We start from the raw sequence: 17,053 nt of genomic DNA, 5'->3' as shown, positions 1-17,053 counted from the left end.
CAAAAAAAAAACAAAACAACAACAACAAAACAAAAAAAACAAAACAAAACAAAACAAACAAACAACAAGCAGTAGAATGGTCCTTTATGCATACTTTGGATACCTTGGATACATCCAGTCAACCCACACATGATGAATGCCTCGATACAATCAGAACTGAATCATGAAAAGTGACTGACTTTAAACAAAAACAACTCCCCTTTTCTGTAACCTCCTTAGCCATTTGTTTGGGCAAGTTTGAACCAAACCTTGACAATATGGGAAATATAATTCTGGTGGAAAAATACAAAAGGTCTTCAATTACCCGGTCAAAGAAAACGAAAAACACACTAGAGAAGTATACAGCTGTTATATACAACCAATAACATTATAGAGACTGTACTATCATAGATCACAAGTAAAGTGTAACCTTTGGTTCAGACATGTTAATGAATCCTGATGATCTTTGAAAATGAAAATTAGTACTGGGTAACTAACTTGAAAGGATTCACTTTTTACCTGCTCTGCAAAATCATTTAAATTAATCCATTAATCACAGCATGTTGCATTGAAAATGTAATATTCTAAATATTTAATCATAAAAAATGAAAGTCATCTAGGCAGTATTTAGATGTTAGATTTTTACTTAACTTGATTTTGATTGTTTGATTATGTCTTTAACAGTACATGAACACTGGTTCTTGGTAAGAGCCCTCTAGTCCCCTACTACCACTGTGGGAACAATGTTTATTTCAGAAACCATTACTGTCAGCATGATCTCTTTTCTTGCTTTTCAGCAAATGTGCCTGAATTCAAAGGCAATAGATCATCCCCCAGGGTTTAACAGCACAATGATACTGTCATGTACTTTATAGGACTCCTTTATAGACATATTAATGTTTAATATCACAGCTAATGTGTGGCACACTGATAAATGATAGCACAGGCCCAAAAAGAAATAATAAATAAAAAGTAGTGATTATCTGTAGATAAACATCCACCTTAAAGTTATAAATAAACAAAAACATTCATCAGAAGAGTTATGATTTTATGTTAAAGTAAAAAAAATAAAAGCATCATTACAGTTCTTTATTATGTCTGATATGCCTGTTTGCTAAGCAAAGTTTGTAGACCTGTTTATTTTCTAGGTTTTGTATGTTAGCTCTACAGTACAATCACTCAGATTATTTAAGGAATGCATAAATCACACATATTCCTCTTTCTTTCCAACAATCTGTTTTCTTACTTTCTTCCACACATTCAACTCTTGGACTATAAAATTAGCTATGTGAAGTGTCAGAGTCATTTCTGTGGAAGTGCTGCAGTGCACATATTGCACTACATTTATATTACAGAGTAACGGGAAGAATGTGCAATAGCAGAGCCATTTTATTTGCCAACAGTTGCATGCAAGTCTGAAGAAACTGAAAATGTTCTATATAAGTATGGTACTACATAAGTATGCAACTACCAAATGATTCTAAGGTGGAATTAGTTTACATAAATTAAATACCATTTGTTAGTTTAGTAGAAAACTTGTGATAAAAAAAGTCCACTATATTTATTAATTAAAAAAAAAAAAGAAAAAAAGAGAGCCAGAAGCTGAGAAGCACAGGCTTAATCCATATATCTGAATAATACTTAGGATTTTATTGGACCTTTCAATCTTGCACCAACATTACAACTGTTGCCATCCCTACCTGAGCAACTCCCCCTGTCCCTAACAACAGAAGAAGTGGGAACTCAGCTCAGGAGACTTTAGCCAGGGAAAGCTGTAGATCCAGGTGGAGTGTGTCCATGGCTTGAGCAGTCTCTCTTCAGAACCTCTTTAGCTTTCAGGTGGAAAAAGTCCTGCTGCATTGGAATCTTTCTGTCTCATACTGATGCCCAATATGGGGCGACCAGTGGAGCTTTTTAAAGCTTCCTCTGCACCTCTCTGTAATGCTTTTAATGTTTTATGTAAAACATCGAATTGCCTTGTACATAAATGTGCTATACAAATAAATCTACCTTGCCTAAACCTGCCTTCAGTGTCTGCATTGGCAAGCTGCATGTGTTTATTCATGCTGTCATTGCAAGTGGCTTCATATGGACATAGAGTGCAGATGTCTCAGCAAAGTGGTATAAAAAAGTCACTTCAGTGCTAGGCAGGGGACTGGACTCTTTCAGAAGGGTGGTGGAGTAGCTGATAAGGAGCAAACTGCCCGCTTACAGTGCACAATAATGAACACCCTACTCCACAACACCCTGACAAGAGTTGCCAGTTGTCACAGCTAATATATAAAACATGTTAAGCACTGAGGATCTTGCACTTTTTACTCTTTGCTCTTTGTTCTCCAAGTATAAATATATGACGATGTTGTTGTCATTAGTTTGTGTTTCTCCTTTTCTTTCTTAGCAAGTATACCTGGCTTAGAGTTATGGTGTTTGTTGACCCTTCTGTCCTCTCTGTCTCAGACTGTTCAAGGCAGATGGCTGCTTTTCCTGAGCATAGATCTGCTGGAGGTTTTCCTTCCTGTTAAAAGAAAGTTTTTTTCCTTTCTACTATTGCTTGCCACCCCATGTGTATTCAGGTTTGGGGATTGAAAAGTAACTTGAGAAGACTTTAATGTTAATTGGCACTAAATGAATAAAGCTGATTAAATCAGATTGTTTTTTACTCAAATAAGAAACCTTTGCAAGTCCAGGACATGGCTGAAAACCAATATTTAACTATAATGATCTCCAGGCCCTCTGGCAGCATTGCATTAAGAACAAACTGCAGAAATCACTGCAGTAGCTCTAAATGGCTTCTGGAAATAATAAATTACTACAGTTTGCTGCTTTATCCACAAATGCTAGTTAAAACTTTACCATGCAAAGAAAAAACTTAAACACTGCTGCATTCTCTGGGTCCAAGTCCATTGAAGATTCATTAAGGGGACGATGAAAAATGTCCTATAGAATGACAAAATCATTTTAGGAAACTATGGACACACATTCTGTGAGCTAAAGCACAAAGCAACCATCCAGCCTATCATCAGGTTGGAACTGATGATTATTATTTAGGTACATTAGTACACATGGCATGGGCAGCTTGCTGCCATGCAGAAGTCTTTCCAGGCTTATTTCAGCAAGACATAACCAAACCATCACAGGCCATCACAGTAACATGGATCTGCAGTGGATGGATGCTGAACTGCCTGGCTGCAGTATGGACCTTTTATTATTTTGGGGATTAAAAAAAAACAAACAAAAAACAAAACAAAACAAAACAAAAAAAAAAAAAACAGAAGAAATGAAGCACCAAAACTGTTAAATAGCGAAAGAGTAATATCAGACAATAAAGCACACAGTCATGCAACATACTGGCAAACATACCCTCTGTCCCAATTATCATTTTCAATTAAGTTGAGAGTTTTAATGACTTGCGAATCATTGCATTGTTTACATTTACACAGAGTCCCAACTCGTTTAGAAATGGCTTTGTATGAAGCCATTTATATTCATCAGATGCTGCTTTCAACTCACCTCCAGAATCACAGCAAATTAGCCTCAAAATTAGTTTTGGAAATAGGAGGCCCACAGCTCTATAGATGATTTTCTTTTCTTTTTTGCCCTGTGCTGTAGCTTTTCTACTCACTAGATGTCACTATTTTTCTGTTGGCCAGTCTGTGACAGCCACATGTGCGTCCATGTTGAGAGAGAGAGGGAGCAGAGAAGGAGGGAGTCTGTGGAAAGGACCAACTTCAGAAGTTTTGTTATACACTGAGTGAAGAAGAGGGACAGCACGGAGTGAGTGCAGAGTGTCTGATAAGACAGTGGTAAGTCATTTCCACTTTTCTTTTTACACCTGTCAAGCTCTCGTTTGACTTCTCTTTGCTTCTTCCACTTCCACTTTATTATCATGTAATCCTGACACATATCAGAGACTTTGCTTTGATGTTTCAACTTTGATAAATTGTGAGCTTTTGTGAGTGGAGTTTGTCTAAATAGAAGGGATAAACTACATCCTTAAACTATGAAGGGCAGGATTACATCAATCATATTTAAGCTCAGTGTTCAGTGTCACAAATGAAAATCCCTCCTTAACGCTGTTCTGTTGTTTTTAGGTAGTTGCCCATACAATCTCATCGTTTTATCTGTGTGTTGTGATTGTGGAAATGAGATGATGTGTGAGAATGGAGCCCTCTGATTGGCTGAGGAATGTTTTCCTGGACCTCGTTGAAACAGACAGAAATAAACTTGTGGAGAAGAACAACATAGCAGAATACCAACCATTCCACAAGATATCCCCTCCCATCAGTTTTTCTTCTCTTTTTTTTCTTCTTCAGGGGTTACAGGAACTTAAGGCCTCACTGACTGCCCAAAGCCAAGGCTGGCTGGCAGAGAGTAAAGGAATGTGCCGCTATACAATGTGCCCTTATGTTAGGTTAGCAGAGGTTATATGAAGCTGTTCCATATTACATGTGCTACATTAAAGAATAATGGCAACTTTATTAAATGCAGTAAGGCTGGATAAAAAAAGAAAAAGGGCCCTAGAATAGGAGATATTCAGGGCACTGAATTCCCAGAACAAATTGTAGGCTTGTGATATACTTCATTTTTGTTTTTGTTGCATTTGTTTCACTCAAAAGCTGAAAAAATTCTCAGCTGTCCAAAACCATTCGCACTTAAAAAAGATGTGCTGGCATTCGTCTTCCTGAATCAAAGGAAACGATTTTACATTTTGTGCTGATTCTCAATAGTCACACATGAAGAAATATATTTTCATGGAGTTAGAAAAACCATTTTATGTGTACTGACAGAAGCCACAATAGATCTGAATGCAATGCAACTAGAACAACGTTTGAATAACAAGCAGCATTCTGTTTGTCAGCAAGAAAGTATCACATTTTGTAAGCAGCTGCTGTTTTGAGCACATGTAAACAGTAATGGCTCCATTTAGCTGTCTTAGACATTTCTTTTACCTTAGAAGTGCTGTCCAAATTTTTCCTCTGCAATTCATATATTTTGACATACAGTTAGTCTCCATTTTATTGCAGTATGCAGACAAAGGTCGGAGCTTTGTTTGGAGGTTCAACCTGCTCAGAGAGGCGTTGATGCTTAAGCTGCATTCAATGGTGTTGTTGAATTATAAAACAATATACTCTCTGGTGTATCTTAAGTTATTTCTAAATCATAGCAGTAAAACTAATTTCATGTTTAGATATCAAGAATTCAAAAGGCTGCAGCTTGAAAGGGGTTTGAGATAAAGGCATACAGTAAATGAGATAAATATGAACATGAGATTATGATGGGAGTAAGTTTACTCATCTCTTTTTCTTATTGAAGGAAAATAGCTGAGAAAGTACTTCAACAGTCAAAAAGTGTTTTGTAGATGCTTTCCCTGTAATCTGCTCTGTATCACTGACAATGAGCACATCCTCATGAGCGCAGTAGGGTGTCTTTCAAACTCGATTTTTCTCATAAACATTTAATATATCCAACCCCCCAACACACACAAGCAGAAAAAAAAAAAAAAAAAAAAAAAGAAGAAGAAGAAACTCATGTTAGGACCGAAGATACATGTGTCTAAAATCTCATTGTATAAGGAGGTAACAGGTTCTGGCTCTCTTTCTGTAGATATGGCCTGTTTGCTTGGTGCCATATTAACTCAGTCTAAAAAGAAAGTTTTATTTATTTATTTTTATTAATATATTTTTGCATAAACATGACCTAAAAATAATCCAATATTCCAGCAAGGCTGATAAATTATTTGACTTCATATATGTCATTTATTTATTAGTGAAAAATGATTTGTGTTACTGACTGAAAAGCATACGTGGACGTTTGCTCTCATCCTCCTGTGCACAAATAACTGCAGCTAAACAGTTCTGGCTGTAAATCAGCCTGAAGAAATTTTAGTCAATTTCTCGGCCCAAACAGCTTTAACTCTTGAATGTTTGTGCGTTTTCTAATAAGAACTGTTCTCCAGGGGGCCTTTCACATTTCTATTCCAGAACTTTCCAAAACATTAACTTCCTTGCTTTGGGTCTTGGTTCATGACCCACTTTCTCCTGAGACATAATTCATAGACCGATGACCTGACATTTTCCCCCAGAGTTTACTTTTATAATTTAGAATTCATTGTTCCATCTGTGATGTCCAAACCATGATACTACAACCACTTTGTTTTACCCCTGGGAAAAAACTCCTGAGCTGAAATGCAATGTTTTACTTACTGTAAAGGAAACAATCTTTCTAATTAGAAGCACATTTGTGCTTATTTGAACACAAAACACATGATATTTTGCAAACTGCAACGGTTGCAATTGTTTTTGCTGAAGAGAAGTGGCTTTTATTGTTGCTCCTCAGCCCAGTTGCACCCCTGTTGTTCAGCATTGTCCTGATGGTGGACTCATACTCATCAATATTAGCCTATAAAAGTGAACTTTAGTTGCTTAGAAATAAACACATATTCTTTTGTGCCCTCAAGGTTAATTACGAGTCTTGGAGTAAACTTTGCTGGTTGACCACTCCTAGAGAAAATAACGGGAGAATGTGGTCTTGAATGTCTTCTATTGGTACTCTGACTGTAGTGATGAGAAGTCCAAACCCTTTAAAATGAGAGTTGTAACCTTTTCCAGTCAGAACAATGACTGTTTTTTGTGGTTTTAAGCAATCTCCTTTGTACAAGCTTGACAAGCTGTGAAGTTCATCTTTGACACTATGACTGATAGATCCCTGTTCTTTACAGATAATACCTGAATCTTATTTAATTTTCAGTTTAACTCATGATTCAAGAAATCCCCTTGGTTTTGCTATTTAAATCTGTATTATTGGATCATTTCCATTATGTGTTCACACAGAGCAGTTCAAGTGTCTCAAGAACCAAAATGTTTCATGTGAAATATGACCTATCAGGTTTCACATGTTCTGTCCATTTTGTCCATGTTCTGTAAAATCTGTGCAGTTTCAGTTTTATTGAGAATGAAATTCTCTCCATGACAACGATTCTGTGGAAGATGTTGATCCAGTCCTTCACTGTTGGTGCTTCAGTTGTAAGCCACCTCCTGGTGACAGCCTTCTTACTCGCTGCCAGAAGAATATATAGTAGCTTCCTTTCTTTACTATTCTAGGTTTCCAACACATTATTCCCCATGTATTCTGAATAAGCGCACGTATTTTACTCCAATAATGATGGAAAACCTGACAGGCCAAAAAACATGAAAATGATGAGCACTGGGAGCTCCACACCTCTAGCATAAATCACTGTTTACATAGTTTTTTTTTGTTTTGGTGTTTATGGACCAAATTACAAATAGTTATTAAGTGTTATTGCCAGTTTTCTTACAAATGCGGGTATACATGTAATAAAAACATATAATACCCCCGTTTTTGGTTGCAAGTTTGATTCTCTTACATGTTCAAATACATACACGAAAAGGGCTCGACTATAGTTTATCATTAAAAAATAACAAAACCTGACGGATCAAGTAAGTCAATCATGATATAATTTGAACCTTTAGACTAATAAAATAAAATTATTCAGTAGTAGTTTTTTAAACAGAGCTGTCCTTTTTCTTTTAGCATAATTAATGGAATAGCTTTATGTAATCTGTTGGGATTCAATTTAAAGTCTGTCATCGCAGTAAAAGTCATGGCACCAGTGCTTTTTACTTAAATAAAGACAACTACCTCAGAGAGAATAATTTTCAATTTAACTGATGATCCAAGAAATCCCCTTGGCTGCAGCCCATCATGAAGCTCAATTAATGATTTTTGTTTCATTGCTAATTAAATTACTATTTTACATGGATGTGCTCTGGCTGGCTGATAATTCATCTGCTGTGCAGGATGAGGTTTGTGGTTGCTCTTGAGCATTTGCCTGAATAATTTTTACTTTTGGTGTAAATTTCTCAATTTTATTTCTATTTTTAAATTCAGACACAATTAGTATCAATTAACAGAAGAATGTTGCAAATGAAGTAACTGTCAGCTGCAGCTTGGATATGAAAAACAAAAGTAGGAAGAATTTTGGAATAAATATCCACACTTCAAAGAAGTTATTTACACCTCAACTGCACTGAATATAAACAGGGAGCAAATTTTCCCTTTAGAAATAAACCCTTGTTCCGTTGTTCTATATATAATCTAATGACTACAGCTGATGAAATCTCTGCAGCTCAGAGTGACAGTCAGAAGCAGCCTTGACACATTCCAGGATGGGCAGATCGTGGAGAGAGAGAGAGAGAGAGAGGCAGCTTCCTTCCTCCATGTCCTCCCATGTGTCATCAGCTCCAGTGTTGCTGAACCGATGATAAACTGATGGCTCTGGACAGTTAGCAGCTGCCTGTTGTTTACATTTAGCTTGCAAATACTGAGCAAAGCTGCTATCTGTAACATTTTTTAATATAATGTTTACCTCTTCAGTTTTCTACTTTGTTTTGTAGCATCTAGCTAGTCTGTTCTAAGCAGTGAATATATGTTTGTGAGTTAAGGTGTCGACTGCTTTCTTTAATAGTCACAGCTGGTGTTGTTTGTGCTAAGTATAGGTCTGTGGTCAAACGTTGGGCTTCCCTAGGTGTGGCTGCTCCCAGGGTGATTGCCGTGAACACTGGCTCTATAGACGGTGGTTATAACAAGGCTGCATTGTACTAGTGCATGTGGATTTGTGTGTATGTGTGTGTATGTATGTATGCCATGCTCAATTCACTCACCCAATTTTCCCTCAGTTTCTCTTTCAGTGCATTTTTTTCTTTTGGTAGGTTTCAGCTGGTTCTCTCTACCTTTGTTCTCTGAGTAGATTTTATGTTTGTAATTTTCAGCCTTGTGTCCGTGTGCTGCAGTGTTCTTCAGGCTTTCCACATAAGAAAAAACTGAGAATGATGGGACTGAGTATTTCATGTTGGATAAATTGTAGGTAACATAAAAGGTTTTTTCTTTTTCTTGTTTTTGATTCAGATTTTTTTACTCTAAGACCAGTCTGCATGATAACACGAATGGAAAATAGGCATGCAGTATATCAATGCAACAGAAAAAGGATAAGGAGAGGTAGAGCAAAACCAATGAAATATATTTTGTTTTATCCTAACAGGATGCAACTCCTTGGACCATTAGATTATACCACAGCAGATATGAGATACTACAAAGAATAATAAGGCCACTATAAATTAATTAATAGGCCAAACAGGCAGAGTATTAGACAAGAAAAAGGGGGATTCAATTTTCAATCATAGTAGCAAGTCTAAATTAAAGTGATAGTTTTTTCACTGCTAGCAAAACATGGACAAATTTGTGTAAGTACCAATGGGCGAATGATGATGAATCAACAACAGAGATTTCAACAACAAAAAAAGAAGACAACAAAATATAATGAGGCATATCTTGCCCTAGGCTTGAACAGGTAATGGTCAAGTAATGGTAATCAGCACTGGTGGGTAATGAAGAGAGTCCAAAGTGTGTTGTATGTCTCAAAATAGGAGTGCCTGACAGCATGAAAACAAACAACTTACAATGCTACTTGGGGACTTCTCATCCTGAACACAAAGAAAAAGCCAGATGATGACTTTAGAAATAAACTACTCAGCTGTTGTACATAGCAGAGCTGTTTTACTAAAGCAGCATTCGTCTCATTAAAAGCTCTGATGCTCCAAACACTAAATGGCCTAAGCTTCCTCAGTCCACACTGTCTCTTCTTGTAGATAGCCTCTGTATATTTCTTGTATCCTTGATTTAAATAAGTGTCATATAGACATTTCAAATGTTAAAATTGAAAGTCTTTTAGTTGAACCATCACAATGTACCTAAAAATTAAAGTTGTAAACCGCCTTAGTAATATATTTTAAATCTGATTAAACAATAATTCATTATTATCTGACTGTTTCATCCATTAAGGGTTACGGGGAAGCTGGAGCCTAACCCAGCATTTAGCAGGTGAGAGGCGTACACCCTGGACAGAACACCATCCATAGCAGGATCAACACATTTAACTGTGTCGGCCAACTGAACATTTAAGATTTAATCTGGAATAAACTACAAAAATCTGCATGTTAATTAGTAAAATTTTAACTTGTTGAATAATGAGACAAATTTTAAATTAGTCTATGAAATCATCTCAAAATGTATTAGTTACTCAAGACATTTAAATACAGTGTTTTAGATTTAGTTTTTAATCAGCCACAAACCTTTGAAATCATACTATCTGACAATTTTAATATTTTTCATTTACCTTTTGTGTTCTGGCTCTTAAAAATGAGCATAGCCTTAAAAAAGTAGTATTTCATTGAGGAAAGTAATCTTACTAGATGTGAAAATTCAAGCTTAAAATGTAGGTTTCTTTCATTGTGCAGCCCAAGATTGCACAATAAAATAACAGATGTGCTGTAGGCCTTATTCGCAAAAATTAAAGGCTGCACACTTTTGAATTCATACTGAAGGAACTGAAATGAAACTTTTGTCATAGAGTGTAAGAGATAGATTCACCGCTGCCACAGCCAGAGGAAAGAGACGGTGATAATGGCAGTGGATATATCTTACCAGATGGCAGCAGGGTGAATAGGCTGTGGCTGTGGTGGATATATTTTGGTTATGATGCTTTTCTTCCTTTCATTTAGACGAAACAAGCATCAAAACACTGTCAATCTGTCTGTTAATTGTAAACTTGCATCCAACAGCTGTCTGACAAAATAAAAAACTGCAGTTAGAGGAAAACTGGTAGCCTGGTTCTGTCAGGTAAAAGCATATACCCACCAAGACTTGTAAGACTTAGGCCTAATAATTTAAATGATATATTGTTTGTTCAATTGACAAAATAGAACTTCAAAAGGAAAGTTTGTGATTTTCTTGAAGAGGATAATGAGATTTTTATTTGAAGTTTGTTTAAGGTCACCCTCAGCACAGAGAGAGGGGAATAAACCAGTGTTTAACAACTTGAAACACACTGACAATAATTTGCACTTAACAGCCCACACCTGATGCAATGAAGTTGTTTATTTTTCAGCCTGTCCTCTCAGGCTATAAGGAACCAGCAGGCCTTCTTACACTCTGAAGGGTCTGTTTTGTGTGTTCCTCCTTGCTGAGACTCCACTGAGATGTTAGAGTGAAAACCACAAACCATAACCACACACTTTCAGTGGCGCTGACTCCCAGTCTCACGCCCAGTTTAACACAGAAAAAAAAACACAAGGCAGGGTGTCTTTTTTTTCTCCCCAAAATTTTATGTTACCTCGACTATTCAAAGCCTTTTTTCCCTTCCCTGTTAACTATAAGATACTACACAAAGATACTGTCCTAATTTCTTTTAGTTTATACTTCTTTTGTTTTTTAGAGGTGCTAAAAATAGCAGAGGGCATTTACATTCTGTCTATAGCTGCACATATTTAGCCTTCCCTTTGGTGCAACTGCAGACTAATCTTTATGTAACATGTAATTTTGCATTGCTTGGTGAATTCTTTAAACATGGGATCCCTCACATTTCCTGTATATTACACAATGAATTACATATGAATGTTATTTTTTTTCCATCGTTTTATATTGAGCAGCCTGCTGAATAAAGAAAAGATCTCAGTGGAGGCTGAAGCTAATTTGCATTCATTTCTGGCAGCCACTTGTGGCCAGTTTTTACTGATCTAAACAAATTTAGTCTAACTTTGTAAAGGCTGGATCCCCAGACACTGATCATGCGATAGCCTCGGAGAGAAAATCAATTTTCAAGACTTCAAAATGTCTTCTAGTTGTAGAAGTACAATCCTCCTTAGAAAGTGTCCAAACCCCAAGACATCCTGTAGTGTGCCACATTGAATACAAAGTAAAGTGGAATTAGTTGTTGACACAGAATTGCCTATGAATAAAAACTGAACAGTTTTTTTTTTATCACCAGGCTTATTTAATCTGAGACTTTGTTCACTAAAAGAATGCATGTGCTCCTCTAAGCATTTGTCTTTGACTCTTTTTGAAATCTAAATGTTTGTTAGCTGTTCAAGATGTGTAGTTTTCAGCTCAATAGGGAGCTTTTTGGAATTCTTTCTTCAAGTCCCTGCAGAGACTATGATTAAGGCTCACTGTGTTTTTGTTTGTTTTGCCTCAGCCGTTCAAACTCATACTAAAGCTATTTCATCTTATGTTCTTTTTAGATATGGATTACACCAGGGGTGGCCAACGTCGGTCCTCAAGAGCCACAATCCTGCAGGTTTTCCATGCATCCCTGCAACAACACACCTGACTCAAATTAAATGGATCCAATAGCCTATAAGGATTTGCACAACGACTCATTAGTTTGAGTCAGGTGTGTCGGTGCAGGGATGCATGGAAAACCTGCAGGACTGTGGCTCTCGAGGACCGACACTGGCCACCCCTGGATTACACAATCAGCAGCCTCTCTTTGCAACACAAATAATTAATTTAATTAAAATCTCTCTTCTTTTGACCTAATGGAGGTACAAAATAATTCATGAATTAACTGCTGATTAAGATTTAACTTTTGTATGCTACTCTACTGCAAGCTGCATAGCCAGAAATGATGGCTACTTTTTCTTGCCCTTTAAATCAGCCAAATGCAGTGTTGCTGGATCAATATCGCATAAAATCACTCTCTACGATCTCTAACGGGCTAACTAAAAGTTATCAACAAAATCTTTATTTCACTTTGGCTCTGCATGGCATAAAACACCAATGTTTTGTTTTAATTTTAATATCGCTATCTGTACCCTTTTCTGTTGATTTCCCTTCCTTCTAGATTCTCTGCAACATGGGGTAACTTGTCAACGTATGCAATGTAAATAGATACGATTTAACATAAAACTGTAGTAGGTATTTAACAAAGACTAAAATTGCTCAAAAGTTACTAAACTTTGTGGGCTGCAAAACAATCTTTCAAAATTGTGTCACACGTACTTTTTTAATTAGTTGACTGTCACAAGTGCTCATAACTCCTAAATGATCAAATTCTTATATTTTCAAGCTCTAGAAACTTGAAATGTATACATTTTCCTTTCTGAGTTATAAAATATTTGTGTTTTATGTAAGCTGTAGCATTAGTGATGTTGCAGGAGAATCACATGTTCAAAAATCTTTATAAGAATGAAGGGTTTGACTAATGTCAGAGATGGGGACTTGAGTCTGGGACTTAGACTCGTAATAGAAAGACTTGAGACTTGACTCGGACTCACGATTTGAGACTTGTGACCACTCTTTTTTTTCATGATTTTCTCTTCTCTCTGTCTGATCGCTTCCTGTCTGCTGTCATTACTCCAGACACAACTCTGACATAAACACAGACACACTGTGCACAATCAATCAAAACATTCGCAGCAACTGTAAATACAGCTGTTGCTGTAGCGCCATTGTAACTTTTGGGTCTGTGGTATAAAAATCCAGGATGCCGGATCCACCAAATCCCCCTTCATTCAACCTAAAACATACCTGGAGAGGTTAGTTGCCATAATAAGAAAGCTAATGCTAGCATTTATGTTAAGCTTGGAGCCACAGTGGCATAAATGTTAGCATGCTACTATGTTTGTACCATCAGATTAGCTCCATTGAATGTGTTCAGAAGAAGAACGAGAAATTTACTGAACAGTTTCCATAAATGGATGACTTTGCCACGTTAAACTGGGATCAGACCCACTGTAAACAATGTGGTTTTACTGGGTCTGTTTTTTAAAGAAAATCACAGCTGTTGCTAATTTAGGAATTTGCAGGATTTTTATTGGGTCTGTAAGTATTGCATCTAAAATAATTCAAATATTGAGTTTTTTAAATTTAATTTTAAAAAGTTTAAAATAATTGTAATGTACTAGTCTCAGGGATCACCAACTGTGGACATGTTGAGCCACTGTTCTGCAGATTTCACATATTTATCTGCTGCAATACACCCGAGTCATATTATTAATGGGTCATTAAGAGGCTTGTGTAAAACTTGAAAACAAGCTGCCATTTGGATCAGGTGTGTTGCAGCAAAGAATTCTAAAACTTGCAGGACAGTTAGTGGTCCTGCACTAAAACATAGCATACTGGCCCACCTCTCTACATTTATGGGAAAAACAATACAATGAACTGCGGTATTAGTATTTTAAAATTCTCTGTGGGTTCAGATGGATTTTGGTTCACATTAAAAACTCATGGAATAGTTATGTTAAGAACATGTTTAGTAATCTGAATAAACTAAATATTCTAAATAATGTTCATCTACAGGTTAGACTGCTTTTTGTCAAAGCTAATTTGGGTTAGACATGAAAAAATTGGCTTCGATAATAATCAAAGCAATTATAAATAAGTTTCCATACATAAAACTCTGACTCATATTGATGGCACACTGACATTTACAGTATTATGCACATGACTAAAATTGCCTTTGCACTGCATTTTTATAAGACGTAGAAACTGAGCCCTACAAATCTATTTTTAGCTTGGAGCATCTTGTTACAGCAGGATTTAACTTTATGGTACACCCCAACAACTGGATATCAAGGTACACTATGGCTAATTCAGCAAAGAAACCTAAGAGGACATTATCAGAGAAAGTGAGGAAAAGACCGAGAGAAAGTGACAGATCGAGAGATAAGAGTGAACATTAGACTTTTATTGGCAGGAGAAAGCTCAGAGAAGAGTCAAGATGCAAGACGGGGGTGCCAAATTGTGAAAATCTGCCAAGTGAACTAGTGCCTCTTTAAAAGATGGTTAGGTTTTAAGATTAAAAACATGGTAAGAATTGAATGTTAATAAATACAAAATTACTGGTTTGCATCACAATGCCTAAATACTTCCTTATGCAAAACAACTGAAAACATTAAATCCTAGAATTTCAATGTCTTTAACAGGCTTTGACTATGTAAACAAACACATTTTCTGTTGAGATTGGGCTGATTTGGGAGTTTAATTTAATTTTTAGGGCTATTCCTTTTTCACAGTCTTTGCTAAAGCACAAGTGATGCAAATTTAAAGCTTCATAAGTGCACCAGCTCCAAACGACTTTTGACAATCTACAGCTGCTCTGGGATCCTCTAAGTGGCTGCCAGACATATAGAGAATTAATGTGACTGCCCACAAAACAGAATAAGACTTTAATAAGATAAAATGTTTTAACTTAACTGCTTGTCCTGGTTGTTATGTAATCCAAAAATGGCAGTTTACAGAAATGATGAAGGTTTAGCAGAGGAACTGCAAAGTTTTTCACACGGGCATTGTTAAGCCTCATTTGAACTGTACTCAGCAATGTCTGGAACACAGCGCAGTGAAATTTCCCATTTGAAATCCTTTCAGCCAAATCCGGTCAGTTTATTACCGCTCCATGGTTTTATTTCCACCTTTCACTCTGACAGTGTTACCTGCAGGTGCTGCAACCTGCAGGTAACACTGTTAGTCCGTGATCGAAATGGTTATAGGGCATGGGAACTGACGTCACTGTGCAGTGCATTCTCGAATGTAAACAATACTTTGATACCATTTTCTGAGGCCATAGAGAAAAAACCTGACCATTGCAGATCGATAAGTATTTAAACAGACAGGCGAGGCGAGAAGACGCTATACGGAAAAGATAACATCGAACTTAATGATCCATATAAAATGTTGGCTGAGTGGATCTTAGACCCGACGCCTTACCTCCTCTGACTTTTCCTGACATTTTTGTGTATCTGGTCTGTGGTGTGAGCGCCTTTACTGGGGCTCAGGTGAGAAATTTTATGTCTTTGGTGACTCATGTACAGTTTACAAACCCTCTATTTACTTGATCTAATGGCAAACAACAAAGGGACTATTAGGAGAACTGTCAGAAACAGTGACACAAATAGCTCCAAAATAGCCCTCGTTCTAGCTGGGTTACATCTAGCTTCTCATAGCTCGGGTAAGTTCTGTTTGGATCCCATTCATTCACCGCACGATGTTTGACCTGGCCTTCCTTAACCTGTTTACTTGCTTTGTTGACCCGTGTTAGGTTAAAAACATGCTTCATTTTCTTGGCTACGGAATAAATTAAGCACACAATTGTCTCACTAAGCCAGAATGAAACTGCCTTCATCACACTTTCATCCAGCCTGGGATATCAGTGAAATTTATATCTACACCATCTGCATCCTCCTTGTTCGTTTGGACAGATTTTTTTCCATGTCGGAAAAGAATAAAAAGACAGTCCATTTGCTATTTTTTCCTCTGTTGATTGTGTGTGCAGACATTGTAACCCACTATGCAACAAGTTCCCCCAGGTTGATCAAGGCACCTTACGAGTGGCCTCCAACATTGGCTATTTTTGAAGGATTTAACAGGAAGTCCTCAAAATGTGGAGCTGTATTTTTCAAGAAATATAAACGGCTGAAATTATGTTAAGAATGTCCATTAAAGAGGGCATGGAGATCCAGAGACAGAGAAGGTGAAGCAGAGGTTTGGAGAAAAAGACCGAACAGATCCAGAAATAGAAGAAGCAACTTCTTCTATTAGTGGGTCTGATTTAGGTCATAAAGCCACAGGAGACGGCAGATGCCCACAGAACATCACAGAACAGAGCATTTTATTAATTTCTGTGGTGATAATGAAGGTGAAGACAACCCAGATAAGTTTGGAATTTATAAGGAGTAAATAAAGAGTTTGATCCTTTTCTGGTCAGATTTTACCATTGACCATTAAAATTACTCCTGGATTATTCTGTTGTATTCTACATGAAAGTAAAACTACATAATAAAATCATGTCCTGGTTGAATCAGTCTGCAGAGCAGTGGTGGTGACCTGTGACCGGCTGCTCAGTGGTTAGATTCCTGTTTGAATCAGTCTGCAGAGCGGTGGTGGTGACCTGTGACAGGCTGCTCAGTGGTTAGATTCCTGTTTGAATCAGTCTGCAGAGCAGTGATGGTGACCTGTGACAAAGAGCATAAAGCATGTTTAGAAAATGGATAGATGAACAGGCCTGCAAGTTGTCTAATAGGAAGTGGAATTAGGTATGAGGCTCTTCTATAGGGGTGGAAAATTTTTTGGACACCATTAAAATTTTACACAATCTCAAATGTTATCATGAAACTTTTAGTTTTGAATGTTTTCTTTTGTTTTTTTTACGTTTTGGTGTAGTAGTTTGGCTGTGACTGTGCTAAAAGAAATTGCAGTAGAAGACATTAATATCCAGGTGACC

General features: G+C 36.9%; 1 protein-coding gene across 1 annotated transcript in view; it reads left to right on the top strand.

Annotated features, from left to right (window-relative positions):
* Positions 1–3,660: 3,660 nt before the first annotated feature.
* tspan4a (tetraspanin 4a) overlaps positions 3,661–17,053 on the top strand; it is a 185,236-nt gene continuing 171,843 nt past the window's right edge. Inside the window, exon 1 of the mRNA XM_041986311.1 lies at positions 3,661–3,782. The gene's annotated coding sequence lies outside the window, so the exon portion shown is untranslated. The remainder of the gene's footprint in view (positions 3,783–17,053) is intronic.

The sequence above is a fragment of the Melanotaenia boesemani genome, chromosome 1 (genome assembly GCF_017639745.1).
Source record: "Melanotaenia boesemani isolate fMelBoe1 chromosome 1, fMelBoe1.pri, whole genome shotgun sequence".
Classification (NCBI taxonomy): domain Eukaryota; kingdom Metazoa; phylum Chordata; class Actinopteri; order Atheriniformes; family Melanotaeniidae; genus Melanotaenia; species Melanotaenia boesemani.
This window is presented reverse-complemented; position numbering and strand designations above follow the sequence as displayed.